We start from the raw sequence: 21,200 nt of genomic DNA on the forward strand, positions 1-21,200 counted from the left end.
GCAAAGGCAAAGACAAATGCTTCCAGCCATCCATTGCACTAATGGATTGGTCATCAGCTGGCTGTCTATGTCCCGCATCAATATAGACCAAAGTACAGAGGGTTAGGCTATGCTATTGTGCACCTACCTGATGCATCAGAAGGTGCGAGGCCCTTGCTAAATTCTGTGCACAGACTTTGAGATCTATACTTTAGACTGTATCTAAACCTGCTCCAACATGGACTGACATTCTGGCCTACTTTCAGCCGATGCGACTTGTCTGTCGCTGAACAGTCGCTTTTTATGTATTCAGCACCTATGTATAATGTTGTAAAAATGCTCTAGAAGCTAAAGTCGCAGAAATGTCACACATATTTGGCCTGCAACTTTCTGTGCGACAAATTCAGACAGGAAAAATCAGTATAAATCCTTAGAAAATTATCCCCCAGTGTCTCCATCTGCTGGCGGTATTGAATAAGCATTGCTGCCCTGATGGGGTATGCATTAGACGAAAAAAAAGAAGAAAAAGAAGAATAATACGCCCAGAAAAGAGGCGAAAAGGAGAAAAACGTAAAAAAACGTGAAAAAAAAGTAAGAGGAAGAGAAGGGAAAAAAAGGTGGAAATGGGTTTAAAAGTGATTTCGGCGGAGAAATATATATATATATATATATATATATATATATATATATATATATATATACGCGCACACACACACATATATATAAACGTATTCTCCGTTGAGATATTGCAGCCGCTGCTGTGTCCAGGCCCAGGAGCCTTAGCACTGTGCTGTGATGTCACTCAATACCACTGACATCACTAGGTGTAAACAACATCTCTCCTTTGCTGTGTATGTGACTATGGAGCTGTTTGGTGATGTCGTCTATTATGGCCTTCATAGAAGCAACAGGAGATTGTTGCATCCATCTAGAACCCTCAGAACTACAGTGCTATGATGTCACTCACTTCCACAGGCCTTGCAGAGTGTAAACAACAACAACCCAGCTTTGTTGTGTATGTAACCATAGGGATTTGTGATGTCACCTAGAACCTTCACAGCAGCGACAGCTTTATGAGGAGCATCAGCACTGCTCTGCCTGAGCAGAACCATCACCGCCATAGGTTGTCAAATAACCCGGGTTTAACCCACACAGGTAAGTCCAATGGGGTGCAGGCATGTCCTCTATGCTTACAGCTTCCCGTGGGTGTTGGTTTGATACCGTTTGGGGACAGCCAAGGAGGCATCTGCAGGCAACAAAGGTAGGTGTGTGCTTGTGTGTGTGTTTCCTATGCAGATCCTAAGCCCAGTGTCACATGCAAGTAGGAGGAGTAAGAAGGGTTCCTGGCAAATCCGGGTTATGGATTGCATTTAAAAAGGCCCCGTGGGAGTGCAATGGGCCCCTGTCTTGCTGCTTAGCAATAATGGTATGGGTTTAGGTTCTGCTGTGTGTACTGGTGGTTGACTGCCCCCCAGCCCAGAGTGTGCATGGAAAATTGTCTGGCAGCCTCCCTGACAGCAAGCAGTGATAGTGCCCATGAAGGGCACCTTGTTGGGCCCGCCCCTTTCACGGTTATCGCTTCTCGGCCTTTTGGCTAAGATCAAGTGTAGTATCTGTTCTTATCAGTTTAATATCTGATACGTCCCCTATCTGGGGACCATATATTAAATGGATTTTTGAGAACGGGGGCCGATTTCGAAGCTTGCTTCCGTCGCCCTATGCATTGACCCGATATGGCAGTATCTTCGGGTACAGTGCACCACCCCCTTACAGGGTTAAAAAGAAAGATTCCTACTTTCATTGCTACCTGCTTGCTGGCTAGCCAGCTAGCCAGCCCTGTGGGCCTTGCTGCTGCTGCTGCAGCCAAAAAACAAAAGGTGGTGCTGCTGCTGCTTCTGCTGCTTCTGCTTCTGCTTGTGTCTGGCCGCTGTTGGAGCGTCCAGGCACAGGACTTCTGCTGCTGCTGACTAAATGGCCTCCTTAATTGGATCATTTGAGTAGCCAGCACACCTGTGCAGGTAGGGCATGACATGATAGGCAGCTGCCTTGATAGCGGGTGGGTGCTGAATGTTCCTAATTGACAAAATAAGATTAATGCTTATGAAGAAATATAAAATCTCATCCCTTCCCCAATATCGCGCCACACCCCTACCCCTTAATTCCCTGGTTGAACTTGATGGACATATGTCTTTTTTCGACCGTACTAACTATGTAACTATGTAACATAACATGGGGGGGGGGGGGGGGTCTCCTGGCTGTTCACACAGGTGTGTCATTGCTGTACATTGACCATGCATTGCTTCTGTGGTATTGCAAAGGCAAAGACAAATGCTTCCAGCCATCCATTGCACTAATGGATTGGTCATCAGCTGGCTGTCTATGTCCCGCATCAATATAGACCAAAGTACAGAGGGTTAGGCTATGCTATTGTGCACCTACCTGATGCATCAGAAGGTGCGAGGCCCTTGCTAAATTCTGTGCACAGACTTTGAGATCTATACTTTAGACTGTATCTAAACCTGCTCCAACATGGACTGACATTCTGGCCTACTTTCAGCCGATGCGACTTGTCTGTCGCTGAACAGTCGCTTTTTATGTATTCAGCACCTATGTATAATGTTGTAAAAATGCTCTAGAAGCTAAAGTCGCAGAAATGTCACACATATTTGGCCTGCAACTTTCTGTGCGACAAATTCAGACAGGAAAAATCAGTATAAATCCTTAGAAAATTATCCCCCAGTGTCTCCATCTGCTGGCGGTATTGAATAAGCATTGCTGCACTGATGGGGTATGCATTAGACGAAAAAAAAGAAGAAAAAGAAGAATAATACGCCCAGAAAAGAGGCGAAAAGGAGAAAAACGTAAAAAAACGTGAAAAAAAAGTAAGAGGAAGAGAAGGGAAAAAAAGGTGGAAATGGGTTTAAAAGTGATTTCGGCGGAGAAATATATATATATATATATATATATATATATATATACGCGCACACACACACATATATATAAACGTATTCTCCGTTGAGATATTGCAGCCGCTGCTGTGTCCAGGGCCAGGAGCCTTAGCACTGTGCTGTGATGTCACTCAATACCACTGACATCACTAGGTGTAAACAACATCTCTCCTTTGCTGTGTATGTGACTATGGAGCTGTTTGGTGATGTCGTCTATTATGGCCTTCATAGAAGCAACAGGAGATTGTTGCATCCATCTAGAACCCTCAGAACTACAGTGCTATGATGTCACTCACTTCCACAGGCCTTGCAGAGTGTAAACAACAACAACCCAGCTTTGTTGTGTATGTAACCATAGGGATTTGTGATGTCACCTAGAACCTTCACAGCAGCGACAGCTTTATGAGGAGCATCAGCACTGCTCTGCCTGAGCAGAACCATCACCGCCATAGGTTGTCAAATAACCCGGGTTTAACCCACACAGGTAAGTCCAATGGGGTGCAGGCATGTCCTCTATGCTTACAGCTTCCCGTGGGTGTTGGTTTGATACCGTTTGGGGACAGCCAAGGAGGCATCTGCAGGCAACAAAGGTAGGTGTGTGCTTGTGTGTGTGTTTCCTATGCAGATCCTAAGCCCAGTGTCACATGCAAGTAGGAGGAGTAAGAAGGGTTCCTGGCAAATCCGGGTTATGGATTGCATTTAAAAAGGCCCCGTGGGAGTGCAATGGGCCCCTGTCTTGCTGCTTAGCAATAATGGTATGGGTTTAGGTTCTGCTGTGTGTACTGGTGGTTGACTGCCCCCCAGCCCAGAGTGTGCATGGAAAATTGTCTGGCAGCCTCCCTGACAGCAAGCAGTGATAGTGCCCATGAAGGGCACCTTGTTGGGCCCGCCCCTTTCACGGTTATCGCTTCTCGGCCTTTTGGCTAAGATCAAGTGTAGTATCTGCATTTGGTCTGGTCGGAAGGTGTCTGTGGTACCCCGCTTCTCGGCCTTGGGGGATTGTCTCTCCTTACGGAGGGACTTCACCCCCTTGCTGCTATTGGGGAGCGGGCTTAGTCCACGGACAACGGGTTGCGATCCCCCTGTCTCTGGGACCTTGTATCTCAGAAGGCATTTTCGGTACGTTGAGCGTTACCTGTAGCTTCGGAAGCACCTAGGGTACCCCCGACCTCTGCCTTGGGTAAGGGTTCCGCTTTTATAGCGGGATTCCGAGCCCCTGCTGCTATTGGGGAAGGGGCTTAGTCCCTGGGTGTGGAAGATGCCGTTCTCCTGGGCTTTCCCCTCTGGGGAAATGTCGATGCGAAATACCATCCGCATAGAGGTGTCGGAGAGCCATCGTCAGTTGAAGAACCTCCGCTTCATTGCGGAGGTGATTCTTCTTGACTACTTCCGCCTCAATAGGGAGGACATCCTGTGTCTAAATGACCAGGAAAGCCGTGGCCTGTATACCGTCACCTTCACGGCCACGGCGTGTTGCGATAACATCTATGCAACCTTGTCTGGTGCGGACCAGAGGGACGATCGACTCGACGGTCTTTCGTTCCAGTTCCTCTATGGTGAGGAACATATACCGTTGGTGGTGGCTATGCACAGCCCTCATGTGACCACGGAGGATATAGCCACTTTTCTTCGGCGATACTGCGAAGAGGTGCGATTCGCAAACAAAATCTTGAACTCCGTGCGGTTCTGGAACGGCAAGAGGAAGTTCTGGGTCAAGCTCCGTAAGGATCCCGGTGGTATTGGGGGTCTTTGCCATCCGCCCCCAAATTTTGCCATCGGGAGAGTTCGGGGCTTCCTGTTCTATCCTCAAATGCCTATGTATTGCCGAAATTGCTTGAGGTTTGGCCACACCCAGGAGACCTGCGGCGCGGAGCGTGTGATTCGCTGCAATAGGTGTGGCCAAGAAGGTCACATAGCCTCAAGATGTAGCCATACGATAAGGTGCAACCTCTGCGGAGAGGAAAATCACGATTTTAATTCCTGTCCCCATAAAGCAAAAACTACGATGGGTGGGTCAAGGCTGGGCCCGCCCAAAGAGGGGACAGGACAAAAGACGTCCTTTTTTAAGATGCCCAAACCCCAGATGGCAGGTACTGATGGGTCCAGGCCCAAGACCTCTGGTGCTCCATCGGGGGGCCCACCGGTGGTAGTGCTAGGGGGAGGCCATGGGGATTCCACGAAGCCCGGGCGGGTGATCGAGTTTACTGCCCGGGAAATTGAAAGACGTCGATCGACTTCCTACCTGGCTCAAGAGCCCGCCGAAACTTCTGAAGGGGGCTCACCTGTGGCGGGTGGCAGCCGACGGGCCTCGGTGGGGGCAAAAGTGGACCCAAAATTGCAGCATAAGCCAGGTACTGGCTTGGCCCAGGGTCGCCCTGCTCCGGACGAAGAGGCCCCGGTGAAAGCCCGCCGGAAGGGGAGCCAGGTGGCCAGGTCTGAGCCCGGTCCTGTTACTCCGCCTATACAGGACAGGGCCAAGAAGACAAGTGGCGCCAAACCAGGGTTTGCTGCCCCGCCAGCAGTGGACCCGGTGGGTAAAACTGGCCATCGTCGATCGATGGGGAAGTTGGAGCAACAGTCCTCAGCAACGCTTGCTGGGGAACAAGCGATGAAAACTTCCCAAGGTAGCGGCAAAGGTTCCGGAAAAGAGGCCTCACAGGCCCCTGTGCAGCAGTTCCAGTCGTCAAATGATGAAAGAAGACGCAGATCCATCAGCCGGGGGCCAGAGATTACATCGAGTGAGAGCAACACAGAGGATATGGACAGCAGTGTGACATTTAAAAGACAAAGAGAAGAAGAAGAGGAAGACATTCAAAGGAAAGCGGCGTGCCGTAGTTCGGACGAGAGCGAGCTCAGGGTCGGGGCATCATCGATCTCAAGCTCCGACCCTCAGAACATCAAGGAGCTGATGACCCCGCAGGCGGGGGATGACGGTACGCAGCTTATTATTGACTTTGATTCTCCAAGCACGGACTCTCCATAAACTATGCCTATCCCTGTAAAAATTGCCTCACTCAATGTGAGGTCCTTAAAGAGCCCTGATCGCAGGGCTGCTTTATTTTCTTATCTAGAGACATGTGACTTTGACCTTTGCCTGCTACAAGAATGTGGAATCCCTAGTAAAATGGACTATAAAGACTTAAAAGAAGACTGGAAGCTGGGCCCATCCATATGGTCCGGTGCAAATGACTGTCGTTCTGTGGGTGTTGGGCTGCTCTGCCGAGGCCAGTCCTTTTCTATTCATACAGTAACTGAGATTGTGCCTGGCAGAGCTCTTTTAATTCATCTATATTTTAATGGACTTTTAATTCGTGTTTTAAATGTGTATGCCCCTCCTGATAAACAGGAGCGGGCAGAACTATTTGAAATTTTACCACTGTTTTGTGTTGGGTCTTCCCCCCTGCTGGTGGGAGGTGATTTTAACTGCATACGTGATGGGGAACACCGGCAGGGTGGGGATATTAATCGTAAAGACCGCACTTCTTACCTGCTTAAAAATTTTATTGATGATTTTAATTTGAAAGATTGCTGGAAGGATCTCTTGCCGGAGGACCCAGGCGCCACATGGTCCAATGGAAGAGTGAGCTCCAGAATCGATTTTATTTTTTCCTCTAGAGCTTTTAAACCCCTGAAATGCACGCTCGAGCAGAATATCTTCTCTGATCATAAGCTCCTCTTGGTGGGCCTGGAGCTAGAGGGGGAGCAAAAAGCAAAAAGGGGCCTCTGGAGATTAAACACCACACTCCTAGAGGACCCTGAGATAAAAGAGGAGTTTGTGCGGACCTACCAATGCTGGCAATCACAAAGAAAACCCCACGAGCCTATGCTGCACTGGTGGGAGGGCACCAAATCTAAAATCGGTTTTTTTTTTATCAAAGCAGGTAAGAAGAAGGCAAAAATGGAAAAACAGTGGTTTTATGTTCTTAACATGCGTTTAAATGTACTTTTTAAATTGAAAGAAGCTGGTATGGATGTAGAAAATGATATTTTAAACCTTAAAACTGAAATAAAACATGCCATAGAAAAGAAAGGGAAACAAATCATTTTTAACTCACATGTGCAGCACCTGGAGGAGGGCGAGAAATGTTCCCGTTTCTTTTTTAAAAAAGTGATGAATAGGAGGGATATCATCCAAAACCTTGAGGGTGAATCCACTCCAAAAGGCATGTTAGATGCAGTTTTTAACTTCTACCAGCTTCTTTTTAATAAGAAAGATCTTAATCCATCCTTTTTAGAACATGTTCTTAATTCCCTTGATTTTAAGCTAGATGTTTTAGACCAGGAGGTTTTATCCCGTGATCTTAACTTAGATGAACTTTTATTTGTTTTTAAAAGTTTTTCTAGTGGGAAGGCCCCTGGGGAAGATGGTTTACCCATCGAATTTTATTTAGCTTTTTGGGATATTTTAAAGGATGATATGGTTTTATTGTATAAAGAAACTTTTATTGTTAATGAACTTCCCCCTTCCTGGAGGAGGGGGATTGTATCATTACTTTTTAAAAAGGGTGAAAAGGATATGCTAAAAAATTGGCGCCCCATCACACTTTTAAATGTCGATTATAAAGTTTTAGCCAAGTTATTAGCTGTCCGTTTTAAACCTTTTATTCATAAATTAATTCACCCAAATCAGGTTTGTGGGGTACCTGGAAGGTCTATAGCTGAATCCCTAAATATTTTAAGAGATGTTTTATGGTATTTTAAGGATAGAAATCAAACTGTAGCAATTTTATCCTTAGACTTTGAAAAAGCCTTTGATAGGGTCTCCCATGAATACCTGTTTTTAGTTCTTAAAAAGATGGCAGTGCCTGAAACGATTTTAAGCCGAATCATGCTTTTATACCGATCCTGTTTTAGTCAAGTCTCTGTTAATGGCTTTTTAACCAGCGGTGTTCCTCTTTTATCAGGTGTCAAACAGGGCTGCCCCCTGTCCCCACTCCTTTTTATTTGCGCAATCGAACCACTGATGGCCCTCCTCAGAAAAGACCGGGTAGTAAGAGGCGTACCGATACCTGGTGGAGGAGGGACCCATCTAAAGGTGTTGGGGTACATGGATGATGTCACCATACTGTGCCCGGACTCTCCATCCATGAGGGGGGCATTGAGGAACACCAGCTATTTCTGCGAGGTCTCTGGTTTTAAGCTAAACACAGATAAATGTGACTGTTTTTATATTGGCTCCTGGGATTCATCCATCACCCCAGGAGTCACAATGCAACAGGATCAAATTAAAGTTTTAGGTATTGTTTTTAACCAGGTCAATGATGGGAGCCCTAACTGGGATTCAGCTATAGCTAAGATGGAGAAGAAGATTTTAATGTGGAATCTTAGAAACCTTACCATGGAGGGGAAGATTTTAATAATAAAGATGGTTTTACTCCCTATTATGCTATACATTGCCATGGTATTTCCTCCATCTATTTTATACATTAAAAAAGTAACTAGAATTGTTTTTTCTTTTTTATGGGGTTCAAAAATGGAGAAATTAAAGCGTGATTTTATGTACAAAAGTAAAGATAATGGCGGGAAAGATGTTCCTAACCTTTTTACTTTCTTTTACATAAAGTATTTCTGTTTCTGTTTTAAAATTATTAAATCCGATGGCATTTTTAGCTGCTTTTTAAGGTACGCTGCGGGCATGGTTTTTAAAAGATGGTTGCGCATCCCTCTGAACGCTCCGGTGCTTCTGTGTCCCCCAAAACATTATGTGGTGTTGGAAAAGACAGTCAGGCTCCTAGGTCTCCAAGATTTGGAGCCTGACATACTGGGGGACCAGAGAAAGGTATCAAAGGTCCTCAGGCGGAGTGAGGTTACCCTGGCAGTGTCCAATTTCACACAGGCAAGATCCAAAAAGGTATGGCGGAACGTGTACGGGAAGTTTCTGGCGAATGTACACAGGGATCTTGCCTGGGCAATCGTCCACCAGTGCCTCCCTACTCGTGAGTTCCAGCACAGGCGAGGACTGGTGGCGAGAGCCAAGTGCCCGAGAGATGGCTGCGGAGTGGACGAAACGGTGCTGCACATATTTTGGAACTGCCCTTTTGCACGGGAGCTTTGGAGGAAGGTAGGCCCACTTTTGAAGTGGGCCTGCGGCCTAAAAGATTTTAGTCACGAATGTGTCTTTTACGGTCTTTTTAACTGCCCCAATTTTAAACAGCAGATGATCTGCTGGATGATTATTAATTGTTTTAAAAATGCCATCTGGAAAGTTAGGAACATCTTACTTTTTAAACATGATTTTATTGATGTTAAAAACTGTATAAAGCTGGCCCTGAGTGAGATGTACATCTATTACCTAAGAGACAAGAAACAGTTGGGGGCCAGCGAGGCAGCATCCATGTGGTGTCTGCCTCTATGGAACGAAATAACAGTATAATCAGTTTTTATGACATTTGTATAATGTTTTATCCTGCCATTTTTATTTTTTCTCCTTTTATTACTGGTTTTATTATTTGTATTTTAAAACTTTTGTGAACCTTTTATTATTTTGCATTTTAAATTTTGTATGGTTTCTTATGTATTCAATAAAATTTTGTTGAAACCTTATCTGTTCTTATCAGTTTAATATCTGATACGTCCCCTATCTGGGGACCATATATTAAATGGATTTTTGAGAACGGGGGCCGATTTCGAAGCTTGCTTCCGTCGCCCTATGCATTGACCCGATATGGCAGTATCTTCGGGTACAGTGCACCACCCCCTTACAGGGTTAAAAAGAAAGATTCCTACTTTCATTGCTACCTGCTTGCTGGCTAGCCAGCTAGCCAGCCCTGTGGGCCTTGCTGCTGCTGCAGCCAAAAAACAAAAGGTGGTGCTGCTGCTGCTTCTGCTGCTTCTGCTTCTGCTTGTGTCTGGCCGCTGTTGGAGCGTCCAGGCACAGGACTTCTGCTGCTGCTGACTAAATGGCCTCCTTAATTGGATCATTTGAGTAGCCAGCACACCTGTGCAGGTAGGGCATGACATGATAGGCAGCTGCCTTGATAGCGGGTGGGTGCTGAATGTTCCTAATTGACAAAATAAGATTAATGCTTATGAAGAAATATAAAATCTCATCCCTTCCCCAATATCGCGCCACACCCCTACCCCTTAATTCCCTGGTTGAACTTGATGGACATATGTCTTTTTTCGACCGTACTAACTATGTAACTATGTAACATAACATGGGGGGGGGGGGGTCTCCTGGCTGTTCACACAGGTGTGTCATTGCTGTACATTGACCATGCATTGCTTCTGTGGTATTGCAAAGGCAAAGACAAATGCTTCCAGCCATCCATTGCACTAATGGATTGGTCATCAGCTGGCTGTCTATGTCCCGCATCAATATAGACCAAAGTACAGAGGGTTAGGCTATGCTATTGTGCACCTACCTGATGCATCAGAAGGTGCGAGGCCCTTGCTAAATTCTGTGCACAGACTTTGAGATCTATACTTTAGACTGTATCTAAACCTGCTCCAACATGGACTGACATTCTGGCCTACTTTCAGCCGATGCGACTTGTCTGTCGCTGAACAGTCGCTTTTTATGTATTCAGCACCTATGTATAATGTTGTAAAAATGCTCTAGAAGCTAAAGTCGCAGAAATGTCACACATATTTGGCCTGCAACTTTCTGTGCGACAAATTCAGACAGGAAAAATCAGTATAAATCCTTAGAAAATTATCCCCCAGTGTCTCCATCTGCTGGCGGTATTGAATAAGCATTGCTGCACTGATGGGGTATGCATTAGACGAAAAAAAAGAAGAAAAAGAAGAATAATACGCCCAGAAAAGAGGCGAAAAGGAGAAAAACGTAAAAAAACGTGAAAAAAAAGTAAGAGGAAGAGAAGGGAAAAAAAGGTGGAAATGGGTTTAAAAGTGATTTCGGCGGAGAAATATATATATATATATATATATACGCGCACACACACACATATATATAAACGTATTCTCCGTTGAGATATTGCAGCCGCTGCTGTGTCCAGGCCCAGGAGCCTTAGCACTGTGCTGTGATGTCACTCAATACCACTGACATCACTAGGTGTAAACAACATCTCTCCTTTGCTGTGTATGTGACTATGGAGCTGTTTGGTGATGTCGTCTATTATGGCCTTCATAGAAGCAACAGGAGATTGTTGCATCCATCTAGAACCCTCAGAACTACAGTGCTATGATGTCACTCACTTCCACAGGCCTTGCAGAGTGTAAACAACAACAACCCAGCTTTGTTGTGTATGTAACCATAGGGATTTGTGATGTCACCTAGAACCTTCACAGCAGCGACAGCTTTATGAGGAGCATCAGCACTGCTCTGCCTGAGCAGAACCATCACCGCCATAGGTTGTCAAATAACCCGGGTTTAACCCACACAGGTAAGTCCAATGGGGTGCAGGCATGTCCTCTATGCTTACAGCTTCCCGTGGGTGTTGGTTTGATACCGTTTGGGGACAGCCAAGGAGGCATCTGCAGGCAACAAAGGTAGGTGTGTGCTTGTGTGTGTGTTTCCTATGCAGATCCTAAGCCCAGTGTCACATGCAAGTAGGAGGAGTAAGAAGGGTTCCTGGCAAATCCGGGTTATGGATTGCATTTAAAAAGGCCCCGTGGGAGTGCAATGGGCCCCTGTCTTGCTGCTTAGCAATAATGGTATGGGTTTAGGTTCTGCTGTGTGTACTGGTGGTTGACTGCCCCCCAGCCCAGAGTGTGCATGGAAAATTGTCTGGCAGCCTCCCTGACAGCAAGCAGTGATAGTGCCCATGAAGGGCACCTTGTTGGGCCCGCCCCTTTCACGGTTATCGCTTCTCGGCCTTTTGGCTAAGATCAAGTGTAGTATCTGTTCTTATCAGTTTAATATCTGATACGTCCCCTATCTGGGGACCATATATTAAATGGATTTTTGAGAACGGGGGCCGATTTCGAAGCTTGCTTCCGTCGCCCTATGCATTGACCCGATATGGCAGTATCTTCGGGTACAGTGCACCACCCCCTTACAGGGTTAAAAAGAAAGATTCCTACTTTCATTGCTACCTGCTTGCTGGCTAGCCAGCTAGCCAGCCCTGGGGGCCTTGCTGCTGCTGCTGCAGCCAAAAAACAAAAGGTGGTGCTGCTGCTGCTTCTGCTGCTTCTGCTTCTGCTTGTGTCTGGCCGCTGTTGGAGCGTCCAGGCACAGGACTTCTGCTGCTGCTGACTAAATGGCCTCCTTAATTGGATCATTTGAGTAGCCAGCACACCTGTGCAGGTAGGGCATGACATGATAGGCAGCTGCCTTGATAGCGGGTGGGTGCTGAATGTTCCTAATTGACAAAATAAGATTAATGCTTATGAAGAAATATAAAATCTCATCCCTTCCCCAATATCGCGCCACACCCCTACCCCTTAATTCCCTGGTTGAACTTGATGGACATATGTCTTTTTTCGACCGTACTAACTATGTAACTATGTAACATAACATGGGGGGGGGGGGGGGGTCTCCTGGCTGTTCACACAGGTGTGTCATTGCTGTACATTGACCATGCATTGCTTCTGTGGTATTGCAAAGGCAAAGACAAATGCTTCCAGCCATCCATTGCACTAATGGATTGGTCATCAGCTGGCTGTCTATGTCCCGCATCAATATAGACCAAAGTACAGAGGGTTAGGCTATGCTATTGTGCACCTACCTGATGCATCAGAAGGTGCGAGGCCCTTGCTAAATTCTGTGCACAGACTTTGAGATCTATACTTTAGACTGTATCTAAACCTGCTCCAACATGGACTGACATTCTGGCCTACTTTCAGCCGATGCGACTTGTCTGTCGCTGAACAGTCGCTTTTTATGTATTCAGCACCTATGTATAATGTTGTAAAAATGCTCTAGAAGCTAAAGTCGCAGAAATGTCACACATATTTGGCCTGCAACTTTCTGTGCGACAAATTCAGACAGGAAAAATCAGTATAAATCCTTAGAAAATTATCCCCCAGTGTCTCCATCTGCTGGCGGTATTGAATAAGCATTGCTGCACTGATGGGGTATGCATTAGACGAAAAAAAAGAAGAAAAAGAAGAATAATACGCCCAGAAAAGAGGCGAAAAGGAGAAAAACGTAAAAAAACGTGAAAAAAAAGTAAGAGGAAGAGAAGGGAAAAAAAGGTGGAAATGGGTTTAAAAGTGATTTCGGCGGAGAAATATATATATATATATATATATATATATATATATATACGCGCACACACACACATATATATAAACGTATTCTCCGTTGAGATATTGCAGCCGCTGCTGTGTCCAGGGCCAGGAGCCTTAGCACTGTGCTGTGATGTCACTCAATACCACTGACATCACTAGGTGTAAACAACATCTCTCCTTTGCTGTGTATGTGACTATGGAGCTGTTTGGTGATGTCGTCTATTATGGCCTTCATAGAAGCAACAGGAGATTGTTGCATCCATCTAGAACCCTCAGAACTACAGTGCTATGATGTCACTCACTTCCACAGGCCTTGCAGAGTGTAAACAACAACAACCCAGCTTTGTTGTGTATGTAACCATAGGGATTTGTGATGTCACCTAGAACCTTCACAGCAGCGACAGCTTTATGAGGAGCATCAGCACTGCTCTGCCTGAGCAGAACCATCACCGCCATAGGTTGTCAAATAACCCGGGGTTAACCCACACAGGTAAGTCCAATGGGGTGCAGGCATGTCCTCTATGCTTACAGCTTCCCGTGGGTGTTGGTTTGATACCGTTTGGGGACAGCCAAGGAGGCATCTGCAGGCAACAAAGGTAGGTGTGTGCTTGTGTGTGTGTTTCCTATGCAGATCCTAAGCCCAGTGTCACATGCAAGTAGGAGGAGTAAGAAGGGTTCCTGGCAAATCCGGGTTATGGATTGCATTTAAAAAGGCCCCGTGGGAGTGCAATGGGCCCCTGTCTTGCTGCTTAGCAATAATGGTATGGGTTTAGGTTCTGCTGTGTGTACTGGTGGTTGACTGCCCCCCAGCCCAGAGTGTGCATGGAAAATTGTCTGGCAGCCTCCCTGACAGCAAGCAGTGATAGTGCCCATGAAGGGCACCTTGTTGGGCCCGCCCCTTTCACGGTTATCGCTTCTCGGCCTTTTGGCTAAGATCAAGTGTAGTATCTGTTCTTATCAGTTTAATATCTGATACGTCCCCTATCTGGGGACCATATATTAAATGGATTTTTGAGAACGGGGGCCGATTTCGAAGCTTGCTTCCGTCGCCCTATGCATTGACCCGATATGGCAGTATCTTCGGGTACAGTGCACCACCCCCTTACAGGGTTAAAAAGAAAGATTCCTACTTTCATTGCTACCTGCTTGCTGGCTAGCCAGCTAGCCAGCCCTGTGGGCCTTGCTGCTGCTGCAGCCAAAAAACAAAAGGTGGTGCTGCTGCTGCTTCTGCTGCTTCTGCTTGTGTCTGGCCGCTGTTGGAGCGTCCAGGCACAGGACTTCTGCTGCTGCTGACTAAATGGCCTCCTTAATTGGATCATTTGAGTAGCCAGCACACCTGTGCAGGTAGGGCATGACATGATAGGCAGCTGCCTTGATAGCGGGTGGGTGCTGAATGTTCCTAATTGACAAAATAAGATTAATGCTTATGAAGAAATATAAAATCTCATCCCTTCCCCAATATCGCGCCACACCCCTACCCCTTAATTCCCTGGTTGAACTTGATGGACATATGTCTTTTTTCGACCGTACTAACTATGTAACTATGTAACATAACATGGGGGGGGGGGGGTCTCCTGGCTGTTCACACAGGTGTGTCATTGCTGTACATTGACCATGCATTGCTTCTGTGGTATTGCAAAGGCAAAGACAAATGCTTCCAGCCATCCATTGCACTAATGGATTGGTCATCAGCTGGCTGTCTATGTCCCGCATCAATATAGACCAAAGTACAGAGGGTTAGGCTATGCTATTGTGCACCTACCTGATGCATCAGAAGGTGCGAGGCCCTTGCTAAATTCTGTGCACAGACTTTGAGATCTATACTTTAGACTGTATCTAAACCTGCTCCAACATGGACTGACATTCTGGCCTACTTTCAGCCGATGCGACTTGTCTGTCGCTGAACAGTCGCTTTTTATGTATTCAGCACCTATGTATAATGTTGTAAAAATGCTCTAGAAGCTAAAGTCGCAGAAATGTCACACATATTTGGCCTGCAACTTTCTGTGCGACAAATTCAGACAGGAAAAATCAGTATAAATCCTTAGAAAATTATCCCCCAGTGTCTCCATCTGCTGGCGGTATTGAATAAGCATTGCTGCACTGATGGGGTATGCATTAGACGAAAAAAAAGAAGAAAAAGAAGAATAATACGCCCAGAAAAGAGGCGAAAAGGAGAAAAACGTAAAAAAACGTGAAAAAAAAATAAGAGGAAGAGAAGGGAAAAAAAGGTGGAAATGGGTTTAAAAGTGATTTCGGCGGAGAAATATATATATATATATATATATATATATATATATATATATATATATATATACGCGCACACACACACATATATATAAACGTATTCTCCGTTGAGATATTGCAGCCGCTGCTGTGTCCAGGCCCAGGAGCCTTAGCACTGTGCTGTGATGTCACTCAATACCACTGACATCACTAGGTGTAAACAACATCTCTCCTTTGCTGTGTATGTGACTATGGAGCTGTTTGGTGATGTCGTCTATTATGGCCTTCATAGAAGCAACAGGAGATTGTTGCATCCATCTAGAACCCTCAGAACTACAGTGCTATGATGTCACTCACTTCCACAGGCCTTGCAGAGTGTAAACAACAACAACCCAGCTTTGTTGTGTATGTAACCATAGGGATTTGTGATGTCACCTAGAACCTTCACAGCAGCGACAGCTTTATGAGGAGCATCAGCACTGCTCTGCCTGAGCAGAACCATCACCGCCATAGGTTGTCAAATAACCCGGGTTTAACCCACACAGGTAAGTCCAATGGGGTGCAGGCATGTCCTCTATGCTTACAGCTTCCCGTGGGTGTTGGTTTGATACCGTTTGGGGACAGCCAAGGAGGCATCTGCAGGCAACAAAGGTAGGTGTGTGCTTGTGTGTGTGTTTCCTATGCAGATCCTAAGCCCAGTGTCACATGCAAGTAGGAGGAGTAAGAAGGGTTCCTGGCAAATCCGGGTTATGGATTGCATTTAAAAAGGCCCCGTGGGAGTGCAATGGGCCCCTGTCTTGCTGCTTAGCAATAATGGTATGGGTTTAGGTTCTGCTGTGTGTACTGGTGGTTGACTGCCCCCCAGCCCAGAGTGTGCATGGAAAATTGTCTGGCAGCCTCCCTGACAGCAAGCAGTGATAGTGCCCATGAAGGGCACCTTGTTGGGCCCGCCCCTTTCACGGTTATCGCTTCTCGGCCTTTTGGCTAAGATCAAGTGTAGTATCTGTTCTTATCAGTTTAATATCTGATACGTCCCCTATCTGGGGACCATATATTAAATGGATTTTTGAGAACGGGGGCCGATTTCGAAGCTTGCTTCCGTCGCCCTATGCATTGACCCGATATGGCAGTATCTTCGGGTACAGTGCACCACCCCCTTACAGGGTTAAAAAGAAAGATTCCTACTTTCATTGCTACCTGCTTGCTGGCTAGCCAGCTAGCCAGCCCTGTGGGCCTTGCTGCTGCTGCAGCCAAAAAACAAAAGGTGGTGCTGCTGCTGCTTCTGCTGCTTCTGCTTCTGCTTGTGTCTGGCCGCTGTTGGAGCGTCCAGGCACAGGACTTCTGCTGCTGCTGACTAAATGGCCTCCTTAATTGGATCATTTGAGTAGCCAGCACACCTGTGCAGGTAGGGCATGACATGATAGGCAGCTGCCTTGATAGCGGGTGGGTGCTGAATGTTCCTAATTGACAAAATAAGATTAATGCTTATGAAGAAATATAAAATCTCATCCCTTCCCCAATATCGCGCCACACCCCTACCCCTTAATTCCCTGGTTGAACTTGATGGACATATGTCTTTTTTCGACCGTACTAACTATGTAACTATGTAACATAACATGGGGGGGGGGGTCTCCTGGCTGTTCACACAGGTGTGTCATTGCTGTACATTGACCATGCATTGCTTCTGTGGTATTGCAAAGGCAAAGACAAATGCTTCCAGCCATCCATTGCACTAATGGATTGGTCATCAGCTGGCTGTCTATGTCCCGCATCAATATAGACCAAAGTACAGAGGGTTAGGCTATGCTATTGTGCACCTACCTGATGCATCAGAAGGTGCGAGGCCCTTGCTAAATTCTGTGCACAGACTTTGAGATCTATACTTTAGACTGTATCTAAACCTGCTCCAACATGGACTGACATTCTGGCCTACTTTCAGCCGATGCGACTTGTCTGTCGCTGAACAGTCGCTTTTTATGTATTCAGCACCTATGTATAATGTTGTAAAAATGCTCTAGAAGCTGAAGTCGCAGAAATGTCACACATATTTGGCCTGCAACTTTCTGTGCGACAAATTCAGACAGGAAAAATCAGTATAAATCCTTAGAAAATTATCCCCCAGTGTCTCCATCTGCTGGCGGTATTGAATAAGCATTGCTGCACTGATGGGGTATGCATTAGACGAAAAAAAAGAAGAAAAAGAAGAATAATACGCCCAGAAAAGAGGCGAAAAGGAGAAAAACGTAAAAAAACGTGAAAAAAAAGTAAGAGGAAGAGAAGGGAAAAAAAGGTGGAAATGGGTTTAAAAGTGATTTCGGCGGAGAATTATATATATATATATATATATATATATATATATATATATATATATACGCGCACACACACACATATATATAAACGTATTCTCCGTTGAGATATTGCAGCCGCTGCTGTGTCCAGGCCCAGGAGCCTTAGCACTGTGCTGTGATGTCACTCAATACCACTGACATCACTAGGTGTAAACAACATCTCTCCTTTGCTGTGTATGTGACTATGGAGCTGTTTGGTGATGTCGTCTATTATGGCCTTCATAGAAGCAACAGGAGATTGTTGCATCCATCTAGAACCCTCAGAACTACAGTGCTATGATGTCACTCACTTCCACAGGCCTTGCAGAGTGTAAACAACAACAACCCAGCTTTGTTGTGTATGTAACCATAGGGATTTGTGATGTCACCTAGAACCTTCACAGCAGCGACAGCTTTATGAGGAGCATCAGCACTGCTCTGCCTGAGCAGAACCATCACCGCCATAGGTTGTCAAATAACCCGGGTTTAACCCACACAGGTAAGTCCAATGGGGTGCAGGCATGTCCTCTATGCTTACAGCTTCCCGTGGGTGTTGGTTTGATACCGTTTGGGGACAGCCAAGGAGGCATCTGCAGGCAACAAAGGTAGGTGTGTGCTTGTGTGTGTGTTTCCTATGCAGATCCTAAGCCCAGTGTCACATGCAAGTAGGAGGAGTAAGAAGGGTTCCTGGCAAATCCGGGTTATGGATTGCATTTAAAAAGGCCCCGTGGGAGTGCAATGGGCCCCTGTCTTGCTGCTTAGCAATAATGGTATGGGTTTAGGTTCTGCTGTGTGTACTGGTGGTTGACTGCCCCCCAGCCCAGAGTGTGCATGGAAAATTGTCTGGCAGCCTCCCTGACAGCAAGCAGTGATAGTGCCCATGAAGGGCACCTTGTTGGGCCCGCCCCTTTCACGGTTATCGCTTCTCGGCCTTTTGGCTAAGATCAAGTGTAGTAATACAGGAGATCTGGTCAGAAGGTACTCGGGTACCCCTCTCCTCGGCCTTGTGGGATCGCCCAGGTTTATTGCCTGGGCTTCACCCACTTGTTGCTATTGGGGAGAGGGCCTAGTCCCAGGGTAACGAGTAGCGATCGCCTCTCAAGACCTTCGGGTGGAGAGAGGTTAGAACCATGGATGATGATCCGGATCCAGGTTCTGTGCCGGCATACGCAAGGATCAAAAACACCGTGAGAGTCATTCTCACGGATGATACCAAAAGGGCGGACGATTTGAAATTCGTAGTAGAGGACGTGCTCGGAGGAGTTTTCGGAATACAGAAGGGCGAGATATTGGCAATCCAGGACTACCCGAAGCGTAAAATTTTTGATGTGACGTTCACACAAAATGGCATCCACAGAGATTTTGTTACCAGAGCTGCTGCGAGTAAAGACAAAAAGCTTCAGGGTGTCCGGATTATTGAGCACGTTCTAGACGATATTAAGCTGGTGGTAGTAAAGATGTATTCCCCTTTCGCCAACCTACACGATGTTGAGTTGTTTTTACAAGTCTATTTTAGTAAGGTTGAGTGCAGAGGAAAAATCATGAACAGCTGTGGCATCTGGACATCTAAGTGGAGATTTCAGCTTACATGCAAAAAAGATGACAGATTGCCAGGGGGAATTCAACTACCACCAGCTCGTTTTAAAATAAATAATATGTGTGGCGACCTCTTTTATGCGGGGATGCCAAGCTACTGCAGGAAGTGTCACAGATATGGACACACAAAAGAAAACTGTGAAAGTACATGCAAAAAATGTGGTAGCACACAGCACGAGACAGAGAAATGCACAAGAGGAGGGAGGTGCAATTTCTGTCAACAATTCGGTCACCTTTTCTCCTCTTGTCCCCACAGACATAGGACGGAGCAGCAGTGGCAACCCTGGAGGCAGCAAGGACAGCAACCGGGACACCAGCCGAGGCAAGCAGAGCCAGTGATTACCCCCCCACAAGAGGTAAGCGGTGAGATGGAGAAGGAGAAAGACCCCCCTCAGTCAAAAGGAGGGGACCCTAAAGAGCAGAGGATGGCCAAAAAACGTGCAAGTGGTGAAAAAACTGGCCCCCAGGAGCATGCTGGGTTAAGAGAGGAGCGGACGGCGGCCGAATCCGCTCCTCAGCAACCTCTGGCTCAGGGTCCCCCTGAGAGCGATGATCCGGGTGGAGAGGTGAAGGTTAAAAGGCGGAGGGGCTCCAGAAGACTCTATTCGGAGGCGGTCCAGGGGGAGCCGATGGAAGTACCTGCGGATGCAGGGAACCCAAGTGACGTTCCTCCACAGGTCCCCATAGGGGATACCCCCCCTCCTCCCTGCCAGGAGGAGGTTTCAGGGGTGACCGTCTCTGAGGTACCAGAGACGGAACTAAGTGAACACCCGACCCCTATGGAGGGGCAAGAGGTGGAAGAACCCAATGAGTCTGGAGCCCTGATTGCCAGGATGCCCGAGAACAACTATGCCTCAATCATGATGGAGGAGGGGGGTCGGCTGAGTGATGGTGCCTCCTCTCCTGCTTCCTCTATGCGTACAGTTGAGTCAGATTTTGGGGGGTATGAGGCTTCGGAGGGGGAATCAGAGGTGTAAGACGTTTTCTTGTACATTCCCATGGCTGAGTTGTCCGGTCTGTCCTTGAACGTGAGAAGTGTGAGCGCCAGAGTAAGAAGGGTTGCCCTATTTAATTACTTGTCGGTTTTTGCTGCTTCCGTCCTTTTCCTGCAGGAATGTGGCATCCCGCACAGATTAAATTATAAAGAATATGAAGATGATTGGGTGCACGGTCCATCAGTCTGGTCTGGATCAAATGAGTCCAGATCAGCAGGGGTCGCCATACTTTTTAAAGGGAACGTTTTAATTGAGAGTTTTAACGAAATTTTACCAGGCAGAATTTTATTGGTCAGCGCTTTTATTAATGGTATTAAATGGCAGTTTTTAAATTTTTATGGTTCTCCTGATAAGAATGAAAGAATAAAAATGTTGGAGATTTTACCCCTTTTTATTAACAATTCTAGTCCTCTTGTTTTATCAGGTGATTTTAATTGTATTTTAAGGGGAGAACGCCGTTTTTCGAACGCAGTGAGTAGGAACTATGATAAGACGTCTTTTATGTTAAAAAACTTGATTTTAGATTTTAATCTCACTGATGTTTTTAAAAAATGTAATTTTAACGTACCAGAGGAAGACGGTGTTACCTGGAGCAATGCAAGCTGTAGCTCCAGGATAGATTTTATTTTTTGTTCTTATCAAGTACTGCCTTTTAACTGTGATCTTTTTACCAATGTTTTTTCTGACCATAAATTATTGTATTTTAAAGTTAAAAGTGATTTTAAAAGGAGAACTGGTAGGAATGCCTGGAAGTTAAACGTGTCCCTTTTAGAAGATCCGCAGGTTTTATCAGATTTTATCACCTTTTACAAGGAATGCAGACGAGTAAAAGACCCCAACACTCCCACCAGTATCTGGTGGGAAAAAATGAAACTAAAAATAAAAGAATTTTTTATCCGTGTTGGGGTTAGGAAAGCTAAAGAAAAACGTGAATTTTATAATATCCTAAATACTCGTCTGCAAACCCTGTACAAATTCAGAGCACATGGGATGGA

The 21,200-nt window shown here is 46.0% G+C and overlaps 5 non-coding genes and 2 pseudogenes across 5 annotated transcripts; all 7 read left to right on the forward strand.

Moving 5' to 3' along the window:
* The first annotated feature begins 1,553 nt into the window (after positions 1-1,553).
* LOC130348103 (U2 spliceosomal RNA) lies at positions 1,554-1,744 on the forward strand. The gene has a single exon (XR_008885891.1). It is a non-coding gene; the product is annotated as a U2 spliceosomal RNA (small nuclear RNA).
* Positions 1,745-3,830: 2,086 nt separating this feature from the next.
* Positions 3,831-3,909, forward strand: LOC130348156 (U2 spliceosomal RNA; annotated as a pseudogene).
* Positions 3,910-9,437: 5,528 nt separating this feature from the next.
* On the forward strand, positions 9,438-9,623 carry LOC130348145 (U2 spliceosomal RNA). Its single transcript, XR_008885929.1, has one exon. It is a non-coding gene; the product is annotated as a U2 spliceosomal RNA (small nuclear RNA).
* A 2,068-nt stretch (positions 9,624-11,691) lies between these two features.
* LOC130348104 (U2 spliceosomal RNA) lies at positions 11,692-11,882 on the forward strand. Its single transcript, XR_008885892.1, has one exon. It is a non-coding gene; the product is annotated as a U2 spliceosomal RNA (small nuclear RNA).
* Positions 11,883-13,970: 2,088 nt separating this feature from the next.
* On the forward strand, positions 13,971-14,161 carry LOC130348106 (U2 spliceosomal RNA). Its single transcript, XR_008885893.1, has one exon. It is a non-coding gene; the product is annotated as a U2 spliceosomal RNA (small nuclear RNA).
* Positions 14,162-16,251: 2,090 nt separating this feature from the next.
* Positions 16,252-16,442, forward strand: LOC130348107 (U2 spliceosomal RNA). The gene has a single exon (XR_008885894.1). It is a non-coding gene; the product is annotated as a U2 spliceosomal RNA (small nuclear RNA).
* A 2,090-nt stretch (positions 16,443-18,532) lies between these two features.
* On the forward strand, positions 18,533-18,665 carry LOC130348100 (U2 spliceosomal RNA; annotated as a pseudogene).
* Positions 18,666-21,200: the final 2,535 nt, after the last annotated feature.

The sequence above is a fragment of the Hyla sarda genome, unplaced genomic scaffold (assembly GCF_029499605.1).
Source record: "Hyla sarda isolate aHylSar1 unplaced genomic scaffold, aHylSar1.hap1 scaffold_866, whole genome shotgun sequence".
Lineage (NCBI taxonomy): Eukaryota > Metazoa > Chordata > Amphibia > Anura > Hylidae > Hyla > Hyla sarda.